Source organism: Capsicum annuum, unplaced genomic scaffold (genome assembly GCF_002878395.1).
Source record: "Capsicum annuum cultivar UCD-10X-F1 unplaced genomic scaffold, UCD10Xv1.1 ctg77234, whole genome shotgun sequence".
Lineage (NCBI taxonomy): Eukaryota > Viridiplantae > Streptophyta > Magnoliopsida > Solanales > Solanaceae > Capsicum > Capsicum annuum.
In genome coordinates, this window is record NW_025887610.1 from 102,676 (window position 1) to 109,435 (window position 6,760).

A 6,760-nucleotide genomic window follows, 5' to 3' on the forward strand; every position below is an offset into this window, starting at 1 on the left:
CACTCCATAGAGATAGTGCCTCCAAATTCTAAGTACAAACACCATAGCTGCTAACTCCAAGTCATGAGTGGGGTAATTGTGCTCATTTACCTTTAACTGCCTAGATGCATAAGCTATCACCTTACCACGCTGCATCAATACACAACCAAGTCCCACACGGGACGCATCACAATAAACCACAAAATTATCTACACCCTCGGGAAGGGTCAAAACAGGAGCAGTAGTCATCTTGTCCTTCAACTTCTCAAAACTGTTTTCACACAAGTCAGACCATACAAACTCCATCTTTTTCTGAGCAGTTTAGTAAACGGAGCAGCTATGGAAGAAAAACTCTCTACGAACCTTCTGTAATACCCTACCAAACCCAACAAGCTCCGAATATCGGTTGGAGTCATGGGTCTGGGCCATTCTCACTGCTTCAACTTTCTGGGGATCCACTCTTATCCCGTCACTGGACACAATATGCCCCGGGAAGGCAATAGCATCTAACCAGCATTCCTACTTAGAAAATTTGGCATACAGATGCTGATCCTTAAGGGTCTGAAGAATAATTCAAAAGTAATTGGCGTGATCCTCTTTACTCTTAGAATAGATCAGAATATCATCAATAGATATAATAACGAACAAGTCAAGAAACTGATAGAACACTCTATTCATAAAATCCATGAAAGCTGCAGGGGCATTAGTCAACATGAAGGATATGACTAGAAATTTGTAGTGACCATATCGGGTTTGGAAGGCTGTCTTGGGAACGTCTGACTCCCTAACTTTCTACTGATGATAACCTAAATAAAGATCTATTTTCGAAAAAAACTTAGCACCCTAAAGCTGGTCAAAAATATCATCAATCCTAGGAAGAGGATACTTGTTTTTAATTGTGACCTTATTCAGCTAACGATAGCCTATACACATACGGAGGGAACCATCTTTTTTTTGCACGAAAAGTACAGGTGCACCCCAAGGGGACACAATAGGGCAAATAAAACCCTTATCTAAAAGGTCTGCCAGCTACTCTTTTAACTCTTTCAGTTCCGCGAAACCATTCTATATGGTGGAATAGAAATAGGATGGGTATCTGGCAACACATCAATGGCTAAATCTATTTCCCTATCAGGTGGTATCCCTGGGAGATCTTCAAGAAAGACTTCTGGAAACTCATTCACTACAGGGACTGACTGAAAAGAAAGATTTTCAACTCTTGAGTCTTTTACTGAGATTAGATGGTACATACAGCCTTTGGAGATAAGCTTTCGGGCTCTAAGATAAGAGATAAAGTGGCCTCTAGGTTCTACCAAACTCCCTACCTATACAATTAGTGTCTCATTCTAGAAAGAAAATATGACCTTTCGAGTCCTACAATCGAGTGTGGCATAGCACGAATAGAGCCAGTCCATCCCAAGAATGGCATCAAAATCTATCATATCAAGTTCTATAAGGTCTGCCACAGTTTCCCTACTATGAATAGACACAACATAATTTCTATACACCCTTCTAGCAATAACAGAATCACCTACAGGTGTGAAAATAGTGAAGGGTTCTTCAATTACTTCGGGCTCAAACCTAAAACTAACAGCCACATAGGGGGTTACATAAGATAAAGTAGATCCGGGATTAAGTAACACATAAACATCATAGAAAAAGATTTGTAACATACCGGTAACAATATCTGGGGAAAATTTTGCCTCCTGGCGGTTGGTCAAAGCATATAACCAATTGCGACCGCTCTCGGAAGCTGAAGGGGCACCCTTAGAAAGAGGAGCTATGGAGGCGGCTTGGGACTTACCCCTCTTCCACCTCATATTTTCTCCAGTAGAAGGATAATTTCTCTGAAGGTGACCCACTTTGCCACAAGTATAGCAGTTTCTCCCCTCAAACCAACACTTCCCTAGATGATTCCTTCTGCAAACCTTGCATCGCAGATAAGTACAATGCTGTTGGGCCACACTGCCCTGAGACTGTGTATCTAGAGCTTTGGATCCATGAGGAGTCAAAAAACTCTGAGTTTGTCTGTCTGTCGGTGGTTTGGGTGCTGGGGCGCTGGCTGCTGACCGTGCATTATTCCAAAACTTCTTCTTCTTCGACCACTTATTACCCCAGTTACCACTCTGCAGCTGACTCTGGTGCTGGTTCGCAGACCTAGCTCTTTTAGCCTATCTGTCTTTCTCTCTAGATTCAGTAATCTTTTTCTTCTTCTCTTCCACCTACTGCATATGAACGGTCAGTCGAGCAAAGTCTAACTCCTTATTCAACATAGCCCCCTGGCACTCAAGTACCGGGTTATCAGCAAGGCCAGATGCAAATTTCATCATTCGGGCTCTTATATTACTAGTCAACTCTGGTGCATAGCTGGCTAGTTTATTAAACATCAAAGTGTAATCCTGTACACTCATACTACCCTACTTCAAATTCGTAAACTTTTCCTCTTTGGCCTCCCTCAACTCCAGAGGAAAGAATTAATCAAGAAAAGCTTCCAAAAATTTGCCCCAAACTGTGGGCTCAGCACTGTCACCTTTTGCATCTTCCCAGTCGGCATACCACTGATTCGCAATGTCCTTGAGCTGATAAGTTTCCAGTCCCACCCCTTCAACCTCATCCACATGCATTACCTTTAAGATCTTTTCCATCTCATCTATGAACTTCTGTGGATCTTCCTCCACCTTGGTGCTAGTGAACTTAGGTGGGTTCATCTTTATGAAGTGTTCGACCCTAGTAGCAATCTTTTTCTTCTTCTCTTCCACCTACTGCATATGAACGGTCAGTCGAGCAAAGTCTAACTCCTTATTCAACATAGGCCCCTGGCACTTAAGTACCAGGTTATCAGCAAGGCCAGATGCAAATTTCATCATTCGGGCTCTTATATTACTAGTCAACTCTGGTGCATAGCTAGCTAGTTTATTAAACTTCAAAGTGTAATCCTGTACACTCATACTACCCTACTTCAAATTCGTAAACTTTTCCTCTTTGGCCTCCCTCAACTCCAGAGAAAAGAATTGATCAAGGAAAGCTTCCACAAATTTGCCCCAAACTGTGGGCTCAGCACTGTTACCTTTTGCATCTTCCCAGTCGGCATACCACTGATTCGCAATGTCCTTGAGCTGATAAGTTTCTAGTCCCACCCCTTCAACCTCATCCACATGCATTACCTTAAAGATCTTTTCCATCTCATCTATGAACTTCTGTGGATCTTCCTCCACCTTGGTGCCAGTGAACTTAGGTGGGTTCATCTTTATGAAGTGTTCGACCCTAGTAGCCTCAGACGTAACAGATGCAGACCCAACATCTTCCGATCGTTGAGCCTGGTTAGCTACCAATCGTGTCAGCATATGAATAGACCATCTGAATTCTGCATTTGAAATATCTCCCTGAGCAGTTGGGGGATGGTTGACATTAGTCTGCGGACCCCGAGGTGGACTGGTCGGGACTGGAGGGACTCCCGGAGTAGGGAAAAGTTTTGGAGTGTGAGCTCTGTTATGGGTCTGTATCCCATGGGTAGGACGGACCTCATCCGCCTGAGTATTCTAATCGATGATATGACGTGGAGGCATAACTGAGTTTCTAAAATACAAGTGATCATTGATTAGGGGACAGTTTAGACTCTGAAGCACGAATTAAATCACAAATAAGGGAAACATTTCCTAAACGCTTAGCAGCCTCCTACTTATAAGTGTGGTGCGCTACACACCTATAAATAGGACTCTACCCGATACAATTTCGCAGATATCCTGGGACCATGAACCGTGCTCTGATACAAAGTTTCTCATGACCCGAACCAGGGCCTGGTCGTGACGAACATTTCAAACCATGGAGGCCCGAAACACCCCTATCTGTCTGGTAATCATGCACCTAATTCATATGATCAAAGTAATGCGGAAGAAACACAATAATTCAGAAGCATGGTCATAAATATGAAAAGAAACAATAACGGGGAAATAAAGTTTCCCCCAACATCAATCAACCTCTAAACAACTTTCTGCAAAAATCTCTAACAAATGACTGAGTCAAGTAACTGTATATAAACTGGGACAAGGCCCCCATTAGACCCCAAAACTAAATATAAGATAAAAGAACTGCAGGACATAAGACCTTCCAAAACATAGAAGACTCACCACTTGTCTCTGCAACTCTGTTTGAATGATCTCCTGATTCTCTTGACCCCTAGACTGGGCCTCTAAACCTGAGAGGTTGGAGAGGGGAAGGGGTCAACAAAAAAGTACTGGCATGCAGAGATATCAAAACAAAACATAATATTTTTACAAAATATAGTTAAGAGCCATTATAAAGCAATTTCATATCAAATCATTTGAAAATACATGGGCATAATGTAATTATTTTCAATAACAATGAAATGCAGCTAAGGTAGGTGGAATACCCTACATAATTTACACCAACTGTCAAACCCTGGTTGCCTTTGAGATTAGAGTATACATAAGGGGAAGACACACAAGATCACACAGCATGGTGTCTCGACCCAATGGTAGTGCCCAAGATCACTTAGCCCGGGCTCCTACCTATAATCCTAATTTGGGAATGACATAAAGTGAAGTACTCAAGATCACTTAGCCTAGTACCATATTCTCGTGTCGGCAAACATGGTTCCCAGCGATGAGCCCTTATACTCAAACGCCTTCTTCGAGCATCCACCTATCTCATGTAAAATTAATGCATTCAAATTTCATCTGATTCAATCACATATCATATTTTATAGGGTATCGTTATACCCGACTTGTAAGCCATCAATATCACATTATTCTTCTTATTCAACCATTGTATTCCACATGTTTCAACACAAATAACCCTCTCGTTTTTAAGTCAAAATCATATCAATTCTCAATACAGTTCATGTCATGCTTTTCAAGATATTTTCAAACAATTTACATCATATGCACATTCAAAACAAATTCACATTAAGAGAGGGATTTCATATAATTCATGATCTCAAAATATCACCTTTTCGAAACACATGCATATACATATATAATATGTCAAACCGTTCGGAAGTAGGCCTAAAGACCAAATTCAATATTATAGAAACGTTCAAAATATAATTATATTCGTAGTTTCAAAACACCCATTTGTAAAAAATGAATTTAAAGACCCATGAGATTTTTGGATAACCCCACGAACCTCGAATACTACGAATATTAGATGCTTCTTAAAGCCTACGTTGAGAGGATTCCAAATATGCAATTAGTTCCTAAAACCCCCAGTTGAATCTCAAGTTGCTTGGGTTTTTATTTTGAAACCCTAAGGAGAATCCTTGAGCACTTTTGATGAATGAAGGTGTATTTTGGGGTCCTTGGAACTGAATTTCGTGTTTTAGGGCTAATTAAGGTTGGAAAAGGACCATTTTGCCCCAAAGACGGAGTTTTTAAGTCACTTGAATTCTTTACATAGGCGCCTCCCATCCTATCACCTATGTTTATATAGGCACTGCCTAGGCTATCTCCTATGTTTACATAGGCACCACCTAGGCTATCGCCTATGCTTTCCAGTGGCCATGGGTGATTGGTTAGGCGATGCATATTACTTTGAAAGGACATAACTTCTTGCTCGGGTGTCGGATTTTAGCAAAATTGGTATCGTTGGAAAGTTAAATCAAAGACCTATCATTTTACACATAGTAGGCTCCCTAATTCAACATATACAGAGAGTTATGGTCGATGGAAGCTGACATAATTTACAACGTCCACTAAAACTTAGTTGATCGAAATAGTTTTAACTCGTCCTTGAGTTGAAGGACCTCTATGGTCTAAATTCAAGATTGAATGGATTCACATCCTACACAAATAATTAACATGCCATATTGGCATAGGATTTTATGGCTTCGGGATTTATCAACACATCGGAATCATGGTCTATATTATAGCCCGAATTACGGGGCGTTACACATATCTTGAGTTTGAAGCTTTAATGTCATTACTAATTTCATGGAAACATCAAAGAAGTCAACAACTTTCACTAATTATTCCTCAACAAATGGCCTAAAAGTTGAAAAATCTCATAGGAAAAATAAATCAACTTGAAGCAGGAGTCCCAAACACTTAAAAGTTTATCTTTTTTGTTGTTGTTGGAAAACTACTAATATCACACAAGAAACTTATCTACTAATTTTGAAAATCTATAAGTTAAATATAATTCTACTTGTCGAATAAAAAGTTAGACAAATAGTAGTAAGGCTATTGTGAAGCACATTCAGAGTAAAAAACACACCTAAAGTCATCACTGATACCGAAGGCTTGTTTGGCCCTTCAGTTTCCATTGATTTCTATGCCACAACCGCAGCAGGAATAGCAGAAGCATCCGACGATTTCAATGCACTGGCACCACCAAAATCAGCTGATCAAACCTCCTGCTCAATAGATTCAGGCTCTGAATTATTTACTCCACCCTAAGATTTCTTCCCAACAAAGGTATGTTGAAGATATGTCTCAGAAATAAAGTAGGAATAGATAATTTTAGTAGTTTTAAATGATTAGAATCCTATGTGTCTTAGACTTAGGAATTAGTTATCCCAATTTAAATTGAAGTGTAGTTAGAAATTTATCTATAAATTTATGTTTTGAGTTATTAATAAAATAATTCCCTTTGACAATACAATTGTAGTATATTTTTTTCTCCAACACTTTCTCTGTTATTTCTTAAATTTCAAAGCTAAAAGCCAACAATTGGTATCAAGAGCCAATTTCTTAAGGAATCTGTGAGAGAGAAGACCTCCAAAAATAGCCCTATGTAAAATTCAATATTGTTATGGCTTCCAATA